General features: G+C 46.1%; 1 protein-coding gene across 1 annotated transcript in view; it reads right to left on the bottom strand.

Moving 5' to 3' along the window:
- Nucleotides 1-13,074, bottom strand: part of UBIAD1 (UbiA prenyltransferase domain containing 1) — a 58,340-nt gene that overhangs the window by 37,876 nt on the left and 7,390 nt on the right. The window lies entirely within an intron of this gene.

Raw genomic sequence — 13,074 nt, 5'->3', positions numbered from 1 at the left:
CCAGCCTTATTTATCCTGAATAGAGCTGAGGTTTATACAGTATTAGAAATCTCCTGCCCATGGGTTGAAATATGACTTCACTGTGGCATATAATGGCCAACGTGCCATAGTGAGGGTAATTTATTATCCACTGGAAGTCACTACATCAGCCATAGGGACAATAGCTAACTGTGCTCAGGGACATGGTTTATTAGACCCTCTTCCTGATCAGCCTGAACTTGAAAAACCGCCTATTAGCGTAGAGCGCGACGGTGCCTCGTGGCCTTATTGGCAAACAGAGACCACCCAGCATGCAGTTAATTGGCTGTTTGCCTGTTGGACAAAATAAGCAGCAAGTTTGTCTGTTTTACAAATATGTTAAGTTTTGGGACACACGTAGCTTGTACAAATCTAAATAAACACATACGGTTTATTTCAGAAGCAGGCCATTACCCATGGCACAAATCAAGTTGCTGGCAGGAAGATTTCTCCCTCTTTCTTGGGAGATGCCTTTGCAGATCTACCAGCAGCAGGACTGCAAAACTGGCTGGGTTATTTGGCTTTTCCTGGCACATGCACAAAGGGCCAGGTTTCCCAGTGCTTCACAGCAAGAGGTTTCCCCAAGAGCTCTGGATCCAACATGATGAGCGCTTTTGCACAGCTAGCCTCCTTTGGTGCCTAAAGAAGAACTGAGCTCTTCTGTCCAAAGCAAGTAGCATTAGCAGATCTTATGAGAGAGGCAAAAAGACTGAAATAGGGTGAAATTCCGCCTTCCCGCAAAAGCCTGAGCAAATGGGCTTTGTGCAGAATCAATCATTTGGGATGACAGAGGAGAAAGACAATTCATCCCACCCCCCCAAGCCCAGCCAAGAAGCAGGTCCCAGTCCTGAGCTGCCACTGCTGCCTATAATATCAGCTATGGTCCACTACAAACTTCCCCATCTCTACTACATACGGTTGTGGCCACTGGATTTTCACTTGCACACTAACTAACCCTCTCACTCCCCTCGTGCAGTTCACTTTGAACTGTAACTGTTTAAGCCAGAGGATTTGCAACGGCAACCTTCCCCCTTTTGCCAGCCCTGCCAAAAACATTTTCCTTAGTCATGCGCCCTGGTTAATTCACATGCTGGGTGATAGCTTCTTTGCTATTTAAGCGCTGAATCACCATTTTGCTGTACAAAGCAGGCAATTGGTGCTGTTAACTCTAACCTATATGAAGCATTATTTCTCTTCTCCATTTTCTGCCACCAAAACAAAGGCACTGCTTGTTCATTTGCTTTCAGCCACGGCCTGTGTTAGGAGAAATATGGATTCCTGTGTCAAGACTGAATAACTGATTTGTAAGTTCACATGAAAGGGACTAGTCACTTTCCTTCCCTTGTGTTCTCAGGCACCAGCACAATGGTGCAATATCAGGCTGCAAACACCACAGGGAAAGATTTAAGTCAAACAAACTGTTTTCATTGATTTTTTTTTTCAGTCTCATGACAACATTCCCTCCATACTATCTGATTTTAGATCCTTTTTGTGATAAAAAGAACCAAACCCATCGCTTCTCAGCCTAAACTACCTGCCAAAGTCAGTTCCATTAAACGTGTAAGGAAGCCAGGCTGGGAAAGCTTTTCAAGGGACGATGGAGAGAAGGACTAGAAACACATTGACACGGGGAGGGAGAAAGAGCGGCGCAGTATACAGCTGCGTTTGGGAGGGTTGTCTTACAGACTCAGGTAGGAGTTCTGCCTTGTTGGGAAACTACCATGTAGCAAACCCAAATGCAGCAGGACCCTCAGTGAGAGCGCTTTACCCTCACACACATCAACTTCACTGCAAGCCAAGTTCCACTTTAATAGGAGAGAGGCCTCATCTACACTGGCACCTCTCAGCATTGCTATATCGGCAGACTGCACCAGCGCTACCCTGGTGATGGAAGAGTCCCCCGTGGAAATGCAGACTTCATGACACTGATCCTCCTTGTCACTTCAAACCTGGTGCTGCTCTTGTCACTTTCAAACCCATGCAGGGTACCTGGCTCTTTTTCAGTTTCCAGGTTAAGAAAAGCCTCTGTATTTTGTGAGGGCTTCAGCATTCACTTTCCTACTTGACAAACTGTCTGCCTGATGCGTTGCTCCACCAGGGCATTCATCTTTATTCGTTATTGGCAGGTCCATCTAATTAACGAGCCACACGGAGGAAGCAACACAATGGTGTCATGGATTTTTTATTTTTCAAACCACTTTGGCCTCACCAGGGATGACAGCAAATCTGGACAGAGCAGACGGGTGTCAGGATGGGTTTGGGGTTTTGTTTGTTTGTTTGTTTTTAAGTGAAAACATTTGGGTCTGAGCAAAGGCTGCAAACTTCCTTTTGGAAAGCTCTGCTGATCTTTTGCCCCAGGGGCTAACGACAGCCTGGAATCCGGGACAGATTTCCACACGCAGGGCTGTTTCCAAGGGAACAGATGAACTTGGTTTGTAACTGGCTTTGTGTTTGCTATTTAACAATCCTTCAGTGCTGGAGGCCAGCCATGCTTCCTCAGAGGATTCCAGGTTCAGAGATTCAGAAGCTCTCTGCATCCAGAGGCTCAGAAGCCCTCTCTAGCCTCCTCTCAAGACCTGATCCAATGCTTTGTGAAGACAATGGGACCTTTTCAACTGACTTCAGTGGGTGTTGGATCACACCCCAGACACTTCTCCATCAGGGAGCACCCAGCTGGTTGCTGAAATGTCTGGATTAGGACATGGACAGTCATATGATTTAGAAGGCAGGAGAGGCAAGTATAGACAAAGGAGGAGCAGCACCAGTTTTTAGAGATTGCACTGGAAGATTATGTGAAAGAAAACCCAATAAACAGGTTCACTTTGGATCTTACTCAGTTACACTCAGGAGCAAAAGGCTTATTTCAGGCAGTAAAGCACGGCTGTTACTCTAGGCAGAGCTGATCTCTATGTTTCCTTCAGACATACAGCCGCAATAAGCCAGCTGTACCAGAGTTTTATTAAGCCTTATGAATTTTTTAGCAGTCCTGGGAGCTATAGATTTTAACCTGGGTAGATATTTAGCTCCACCTTAAAATGAAAAATCTCAAAAAGTCAGAGCAGCATTTCATCCCTTAAATATGTAATTCCAGCTGGAGCAAAACTCCAAGAACAAAGCAGCCAAAGGTGAGTGAATTAAAAGTGATCTGAAGGCAAACTACCAGGAAAGGGGGTAGGCTAGTGATTAAAACAACAGACTGGCGAGCAGGATTCTTGTGTTTTGATCCCCTACTGCACACATGCTCCTGTGATGAAGGGACAGAGGCTCAGTTTACCCAACCACGAAATGGGGACAACACAAACTAAGCTCGGAGCAGCACTGTCAGAGTTAACTGATATTTGGAAGGGTGCTTTGAGATCTGAGGGGTAAGGCAGCTGTATAAACACAAACGTTTTACGGCATCTACACAAAACCTGTGCAGACACTGCACATTTTTTTCACACAGGCAGATATTTGTGTATCACCCATGATGCACCACTTGCTCACATGCCTTTGTAAGCTTATTCCTCAGAATCTGACCAGAATAAGCTTATTAAGTCATCAGTGGTGAAAGCTTTAAGAATGCAAGGTAGGGCCGGATGGCTCTCTTCAAAGGTACATTTCCACCATCGCCTGCCAGGGCAAGAAAAGTCTGTCAATACTTAATCCTTACATTAGAAATTAATCTGCAGCCATTTAGCTGCGTCACTTGTTTACCCCAGAGGAGACTCATGGCTTCCCCCATTGAGACAAGGCTCAAATCAGCAGCTGTTTTCTGACCTCTCACTCTTAGAGCCTGAATTTCTTTGAAGACAAAAAGACAGCACTGCCATGCTAAAGCGTGTGCATATGTCTCCATCCACCAGGGCCCTGCATCCTCTGCAATCATCAGCTGCAGAACTGCGCTCCAGAATTCAAGCTTTTATTTTCTAGCTGCAAAGAGAACCTTCCCAATTTGAAGGGAGAGCAAACGGAGGCCCTGAGCTGAGTCTGCAGAGAGCCTGAAGCAATGGCTCCGAGAGGAGTGAACCGCCTCATTCATCTGACAATGATGCAGACAGACCAGCTTTGCAAAGCACTTTGAGATCTATTGATGAAAAGTGCTGTATAAGACCTAGGTATTATTATTAAAATATTATCTCGGCAGCAAGTTAAGACTGAAGACTGATGTGTCAGAACTGTAACTATGACATTGTTGGTCACTGAACACCCAACTAATATCCCTGTCCCACAAGCCCAAACTTCCTTCCACCCCTTCCCAGGTGCCCACAACCCTAGCTCTCAAAGGCCAAAACCTCCAGCTCCCTCCTGGAGGATCTCTGCGATACAGCCCTGCATTTCCAACACCAAGGTCTGCAGCACACTGAAAATTAAATGCTATGGGGCCATTTACGATAAACTGAACAGGATACAGTGCTGCTGTATTATTCATGCTCATATTTAATTTCATTAAAAATCAGTTAATTCAGCCAACGCTGCAACAGGATATCCAGCGCTGCCGTGCTGGGGTTGCCGCCGGATGCAGGAGTCTTGTTGTAGAATTGGTCCTGCATTTGCGGTGGAGTATGTAAGGCCTTGCCTTTCATGAATCCTCCCAAAGGCACAGTCCTTGGAATTACATCCACCACAAGGTACAGTCCATGCGTGCGTCCTCACCTGAGGCCCCAATCCTGATCCATACACAAGGACCCCAGTGGGGCTCTCCACAAGGTCCTTCCCACATGGATCAGGGTATACTGTAGTAAACATCATGAGGTCTTGGCCCTAACTTGTAGGGGTTTGCAAAGCGCTGTAAATAAGGTGACAACACTGTGTGAATGATGCATTGGAGGATTCCACAAAGAGACCTGCTGCTGTCCAGGAGCACCTCCCCCTTCAAGCTGCATGACCAAGGGAGTCCCTTTGCACCTGCAGACCCACATTGCCAATTTGAAAATGATTCTCCTGCCACGCCCCAGGCCGGCTTGGGAGCATTAGTTGTGGATTAGCTGCTCTGTCATGTTCTCTCCCCCTCCGGATGAAAGCAACGAGGCCCAGCAAGCCTTACAAACAGTTGCTGGCTTCTACATGAGCAGCTTCCCTTCATCCAGAGTTTGTTTCCCAAGCCCCATAGTTCTCATCTGGATCCAGATCTCACATACAGCAAAACTGTGCAGGGTGTTTGGAGCTGGGATTCTGGGTCAGCCTGGGAGAACGATATAGGAGGATTCTGAACCTTCCCAGTCTTCCTATATGTAACACCAGGCTACACTCCACCCCAGCTCCCCTGATTGTACCGGTACAGGAGCAGCTCAGCCTGGTCTTCCAGCTTTTAGACTAGGAGGCCTATGTTCTGGTTAACTGGGGATGCCCCACTAGTCTGTATCCGCTTCCTTTCCCCAAAGGGAGCTTGAGCAGATGGAGGAGGGGGTGGGTTCTGCTCTTGGCACTCCTGAGCCAGCAGTTTTCCCTCAATACACTAATGTCATTAAGGCTTTTCAGTTACAGGCCATTATCAAAGAAAGAAGTTTCCAAAGTGCAATGTACATCCAATCCGCTGAGCATTCTCACCTCTCTCCAACCTACAGAGAAATGCTCACAACGAAGGAGACAAAAGCAGGTTCGGTTGGGCTAGGAGTCCAGGATCCCTTCTCAAGTGACCCACTCTAGGCAGCGGTGAACTGGCATGGTCAATCCCCATCGGAAATTGCAGCCATTCTGGTGCTGAACGGAACCAGTTCACTGGGGAGAAGAGCAACTTCTCCAGACATCCCCATCTCTGCCCTCTGTAGAATGAGCTGTGAAGGATAATTCGGAGGGAACTCTGTCCGGTTCCTTTTGTGCACAGAGATCGCAGCTGGCAGGATAATACTATCTCATCTAGACGTCCTAGATACTTATATGGCCCCTGTTACCATACAACAGTGATACTCAGACTGAGGCTCACAAGCTGCAAGTGGCTCTTTGCAGCACATGATATTAAAACACTGGGTGATTTAATTATTAACGATTCTAAGTTATTAGCCAATCAGGATGCTTTTACTTTGTTATTATTCAATTGTAGATGATAAAATAATACATGGTCAGTCATTTTGCTGTGAGAATTTTTATATTATCTACATACATACACACATTAAATATTTCCCCTGCCTTGCTGCTTAAATATGACTATATAGTCCTATAGTATGTGAAACAATGGATTCACACTACTGAGAGTCTTTTAGGTAATGCTGATAGCTAATTTGGCTCCTGAACCATTGAGGTCTGAGTATCACTGCCATAAAATATAGTTATTCCCCCCTACTCCAATGATTACAGTACAACACTGCCATCTTCAGGCAACTTGCAGAAATGCAGCCCCTATCCAGGCTGAAAATCTGAACACAAATGGCACAATCTAGAAAAAAGAACGAGAAAACGAGAAGTACTTGTGGCACCTTGGGCCTGGTCTACACTGGGGGGGGGGGGGGGGCAAGGGAAATTGATCTATGAGAATAGCATAGCTTAAGTTGACATATCTTAGATCGACTTAGAATTACTTCGCGTCCTCGCGGCGCGGGATCAACAGCCATGGCTCCCCCATTGACTTTGCTTCCGCCTCTCGCCGAGCTGGAGTTCAGCAGTCGACAGGAGAGCGATCGGGGATCGATTTATTGTGTCTACACTACACACGATAAATTGATCCCCGATTGATCCGGCGGGTAGTGTAGACGTACCCTTAGAGACTTTTATTTGAGCATTTATTTGAGCATAAGTTTTTGTGGGCTAAAGCCCACTTCATCAGATGCATGCAGTGGAAAATACAGTAGGAAGATATATATATAGATAGATACACACACACACACACACACACACACACACAGAACATGAAAACATGGGTGTTGCCATACCAACTCTAATGAGACTAATTGATTAAGGTGGGCTACTATCAGCAGGAGAAAAAAATGTTTGTAGTGATAATCAGGATGGCCCATTTCAAACAGTTGACAAGAAGGTGCGAGTAACAGTAGGGGGGAAATTAACATGGGAAAATAGTTTTTCATTTGTGTAATGACTCCTCCATTTCCAGTCTTTATTCAAGCCTAATTTAAGGGTGTCCAGTTTGCAAATTAAATCTAGTTTCTCGCTGGAGTCGGTTTTTGAAGTTTTTTTGTTGGATAATTGCGACTTTTAGGTCTGTAATTTACAATCTAGGAAGAGGCTGCAGGGTCCCAAGATACTGGAGAGGAGAGGAAAAAGCTGGACCATGTGTCTCACCCTCTGCTCCAGCGGGCAGAAGCTGGAGTGGACCAGGAGTTGCTGAGTCAGCACAGGACAATTACAGGCACATAAGCAAAAGGCCCAAGCTGTTGCCTGGGCTGGGAGAGTCTGCCGAGTTCTCCTTCACCAGTTAGGATGCTCAGCAAACCAGGCTCTGCACTCTCATGAGAGACTTTTGCTCAGGTTTCCTCGTCATGGGGACAGTTCTGAGTTCAGCTCGGCCACACCTGGCTGTTACATTTTGCAGAAGAACACAAACTAATCTCAAATGTCTAAGATGGGGGGCTTGACTTAAGATACGTATTACAGAAAGGGTGGCAGGCCTTTACCATGCTTCACTAGATCAGTACTCTCCTGTCCTGAGGACACATTACCGAAACACTGCTGCAAGGACACGAAGCATCAGCTTCAGATGCAAGAGTCTTGGAGTTAAGGCTTAAATTCCTCCCTAAACTCACTTGAATAAGCCTAGCTCTTGTAGCTCATACAATGTGCAAAAGCATCCCCCACATCTCAGTGCAGAGGTGCTAACAGGAGGTCAGCCCTGGTAGAACTGGCAGCTCGGGCAGTTAGCACAGAGTTTGGGTGCAGGAATCAGACCCTTCAAGTTAATTGATATTTCTGTGATCTGTTCAAAATAAAGGGGAAAACATCTGACACCTGTTCAAACACAGGTGGACAGGGATAGGTCAGTGGTTTGAGGATTGGCCTGCTAAACCCAGGGTTGTGAGTTCAATCCTTGAGGGGGCCACTTGGGTATCTGGGGCAAAATCAGTACTTGGTCCTGCTAGTGAAGGCAGGGGGCTGGACTCGATGACCTTTCAAGGTTCGTTCCAGTTCTAGGAGATGGGATATCTCCATTAATTTTATTAATTATTAACACACTGAGCTGCATCTCTTCAAACCACCAGCAACTAACAGCTCCCAAAGATTTATTTAGAGTTTGGCTAGATCTATACTGCAAACATTTGAGGCATGATCTGCTGTATCGGAAAAAGGCACAGTTAGTGTAGATGAGATTATACCAGCAAGGATGTCCTTTTGCTTGCTGGAATAAGTTATCCTACTAAAAACACAACTGCATCTGCACTAGGAACTCTTGGCCAGTATAGCACACGGGTACAGCTAGATCAGCAAAGCCCTCCTCGTGTAGAACTAAATCTACATTACAGTTGACTTTTACTCAATACTCCACAAGTAGAGTCCACACTTCATTTGACCCTTACGGACACAGCAAATTCTAAGTCCAGGGTTTATCTATGCTAGAGGGTTTTCGAATAGGTCAACTGACAGCCAGTTAACTTGAGTTAGCCAATGTGTTTGTACATGCTAGTCTGGACTCCACAAATGCGTGTGTCTGGGAACAAATGTTTGTGGAGTGAACAGAACAAGCACATACCAACGTGTTAGCTCACTTGAGTTCATTGGCCAGTGAACTCAAGTTGAAAGACTTTAGTGTAAATGAACCCCTAGTAGAAAAAGTAGTGCAAACCCTATTCCTTAATTCCTGTTCTCTTCACCCATCTCCTTACAGCCATTGCATGGTGTGACGAAGTGGGGGATTTTCTTGTTTTTTCTTGTTTTCGGTGGGGTTTCAATAGTTTGCATGCGGAGGGGGTGGGACTCAGTTTCCCTGGGTGTTACTGGTTTAACAAGGTGAGGGGAGAGGGAGTTTGTTGTTACAGAGGACCGGAGAGGGAACGTGGGACCCCAGCCAATGGCCTGGAGGATGGATACCCCAGCGACCGGTGACCTGAGACCCCAACCCGGAGACCCAGCTCAGGAGTTGCAGCCAGTTCTGGCCAGTGGGAAAACAATGGGCTGCAGAATGGGGACCCAGTGACCTAACCAGCCAGTTCCAGCCAGAGGACAGAAGGGAGGAGAGGAGGCCCCAGTTTACAACCCTGTTTACCTGGAGAGAAGACAATGGACAGAGGTGGCGCTTGGGGCCAGGGAGCTCAGATGCCCAGCTGGGAAGCAGGGGGGCTCTGGGCTGGAGGGGGGAGCAGGCAGAGCCCACCTAGATGCAGAGAGACTGGGATGTGCTGGGCTGAGGGAGGCCAGGCCTGAGGCCCTGAGAGTTTCCTGTGCTGTGTTCAACTCTCAATAAATCCTCCTGTTTTATGCTGGCTGAGAGTCACTCCGGTCTAGAGAACAGGGTTGCATCTACCCCTTCGGGGGTGGAGGCCCCGGGGGTCCAGAGTGAATGGACTCCCTGAGGGGGCCCACGGCAGAGACAGATGTGCTAACGCTCAGAGAGGTGCAGCTCCAGGAGGTGGAGGGGCCTGACCCCGAGAGAGAGTGGACCCCTGAGAAGGGCTGTCACACTGAAAGGGGCACCCCCCACGGACCGCATGGGGCCAAGAGTGGGCACGATCTGTGAGTCCGTGACACATGGTTACTGTCTGTCCGGTGGCACACGTGATTTTTCTGGCCCCTCCCAATATTTAAGTCATGCCTTTATGGGGGCTGTTTCTCCAGATGCCCATGAAATTAATAAGAAGATTAAAGCCTTTAACATTGTTTTTTAAAAATGCTTCCTATCTCCATTCCTTTCACTTTGTATAACATCCAAACTCACCTTGTGCATTCTGTAGCTGACCTAGTTATAACAGCAATGACTGGTGCAGAATCCAGCTACTGTGGGGACGGTGGCGATATAGTTACCTAGATAGTTCAAGGAGAAAGGAACCAAATATGCTCTCTACCTGCTTCCCATCAGTCTTGGGCCTAGTAAGGTCTGTTTTATATGTCATTTAAACCTCCCCTGAGAAGAATTATTGTATTGCACATACAGGGATGTAATACACAGTAAGAAGGCATTGTGTAAATGGTATTACAGCAGAAGTTCCATTAAACTGGGCCATTCACCAACCCTTCTCTGGAAAAAAGCGAAGTCATTGGTGAGAGAGAGGAACAGAAAGGTCCCAATCTTTACCCCCAATGAAAGGGCTCGTCTGTATGATGCAGTTAGACTGGTTTAACAAAGGTGTGATTTTAAACCCTGTGCAAGAGGCTGTGTAGACAGTCTTCAGTTTAAACCAGATTTTTTTCAGTTTATCTTAAATCGATTAGGAATGGGTTTAAGCCAAATTGTAGTAAGCCTCCAGTTTAACTAAACCAATGCAAGTCTAATGTAGACGAGGCCTTAGTCAGTGCCAAAACTCCCATTAACTTTCAAGACAGCAGGATCGGGCCCATATTCTCATGCAGGTGGGTGGACAGATAAAAATCTAATTCTTCCAAGTTTACTTATCAGTAAATGTTGGTAAAAGTCAATTTCACCATACACACAAACCGACAATATGTATTTCCATAGATTATCTAAATTTACAGATAAGCAAAGAAAGAAAAATGCTGTTTGAGAACTTAGAGAGTGATTTGAGGGTATATGCGTTGTATATTTTACAATGGGATGCTGACAATTTGTGTTTTACTGGTTATCAACCTTTAACTTTTTGAATTTCAATGTCTGCTATCATTAAATAATTATTGTCCAGCTCCCTGCATTGTCTGACCCCCCATAATTTCCTGCAACTGTGAACATTTAAATCAGTAAAAATTAAAAAGTGCTTAAAAACCCATAATTTTGCACAACTGTGCACATTTAAATGATAAAAATAGAAAAAAATGTTTAAAATAAACATGGATATTATCAGTCAAAATTATAAAAAAATTAAAATCTGCCAAGCCTAATAGATAAGGCACGCACACATTTTTGCTCTCTTAGGAGCAAAGTGGACAAAAATCCAGCCCCCAAGCTTAGAAGTGTGTAAAGTGTCACGGGCTGAGACTTCGCCAAGTTCAACCTCAGGCACATTGTCACATCTGCCTTAGGAGCGAAGAGCTTCTAATGAAAAGGATGACAAGCCACCACTCATGGAGGAATGTGTCTGACAGCTCTTTATTACAGAGCAGAGCAGTCTCATTTCAAGGCCATTAGAGGATTAAATAAACTTGCAGGGAGGCGGGGGGAGGCACTCAGTCAGCACTCCAGCTATTAAAAACAAAAGAATTGAGGAAGAAGAGCCTTCCTCTACCTGCTTAATGACTCCATAAGTCAGGCCTACACTACAGACCCATACAGGGGAGTCTCATCTTACGCGCATTTAACATGTGTGAATTCAGCTTTGCGCGGTCGGAAAAAAGAAAAAGAAAAGAAAAAGAACAATTTAAATACTGTACCTGTAGTACGGGCGATTCCGCCCGCCATTACACTCAGTGTAATTTTGACTATACTCAATTTTCGCTTTACGCGCTGACAGTGGAATGTAACCCCAGCGTAAAATGAGACTCGCCTGTATCAGTTAACTACGTTGCTTAGAGGTGTGAAAATCCACACCCCTGAGCGACAGTTATATCAACCTAACCCCCGCATATAGACAGTGCTCTGTTGACGGGAGAGCTTCTCCTGTCAACATAACTACTGCCTTTTGGGGAGGTAGATTAACTCCACCAACAGAAGATCTCCCATCAGCGTAGGAGCGTCTTCACTTCTGCGTTACTGCTGCACGGATGCAGTGTTTTAAGCGTAGACCTGCCGACAGGGAGTACTATTTCCACCAAGACAGCTGAGCTGCAGGCCCCACCACGGGCTGAGAAGGGTACGATGCCGCAACCTTCTTGTAAAAATTAGGCTTGCCCACACATGATCATTAAAGACCCAGAAAGGGGTGAATTCTGAGGCAGATTAAATGGTGTCAGAGAAGTCAATGTACGTGGGTGGAACTTTAACTGAACTAGTGAAAGTGAGTGTGATACCATGGGGCTGTCACCAGGCTAAGAGGGCTCGAGATCGGGGGTGAAGTAGAAACAGTAGCCAACAGGAGAAAAAGCAGTCTCCACCCCAGCTACAAATCTGCCTTCTGCCCCAGGCAGGTAAGTTACACCCCGATCCCCACTGTTTACATCACCTTTTCATTTGGCCCAGCATCCACAAAGCACTTCATGATCCCTCCCAATGACAGAGGCGACAGTAAAGCTTAGCACGAATAGTGCTTTGCATAGAGCTGTACACAAAGCAAGCCTCCAAACTGCCCTGAAAGAACATCAGGCAGATTAGTCCCTTCTCATATCTAAAATTAAGGGGAGCAATGGCAAAGAGTTATGCCTAGAATTGCACAGCAAATCAGCACTAGAGTTCTTACTCTGAGTCCCAAACTCCTTCTACACCACGCTGCCTCTGGAGACATAAATAAGGGATTAGCCCCACACCTTTTATAATCTGCTAAAACAGTTATTTATGGGCTGCAAAGTCAGACTGTGATAACGACAGCAGCGTTATGCTGCACATAAAAACATTAGTCCTTCGGGGCAGTTTTCCCTGCCACAAGGGTTTATAGCTCCCGGGCTCTGCTGCAGATACATGTAACGAAGGATGGAACTCGGGGGCACTTTAAATCAGAATCAACAAAAGGAAAAATATAAATGAACAAATTCCCCTATCCCACAGACCTCCTGTTCTGGCCATAGCCCTGCATTCAGACACGCAAACCTTACACCCCAGCCATTAACACAGCTTAAAGGTCTCTGCCCCAAAGCATCCCAATAGCTTGTATGAAAGAGAGAGCAAGGAAACCAGGCAGGAGAAATATGATTTGAGTGGCAGAATGAGACTGAAGAGACTCAAGCATTCCTGTGTACTGGGCAGGCATTAGTGACCACAGCTACTCCAGAAAGCTTCCCAATAATCCTTTACCCTGGTTTATGGCCCAGATGAGAGACTTGTGGGGGCAGCATGCTGCCAAGGACCTGAGGTGCAAATCCGACCACCTAAAAAGTTGCAAGGAAGTCAGGAGTGGGGACTTTGACACAGGAAGAGCAGGAGAACACGCAGGT

Source organism: Chrysemys picta, chromosome 21 (genome assembly GCF_011386835.1).
Source record: "Chrysemys picta bellii isolate R12L10 chromosome 21, ASM1138683v2, whole genome shotgun sequence".
Lineage (NCBI taxonomy): Eukaryota > Metazoa > Chordata > Testudines > Emydidae > Chrysemys > Chrysemys picta.
Note: the sequence above shows the minus strand (reverse complement) of the source record. Positions and strands in the feature narration are given on the sequence as shown.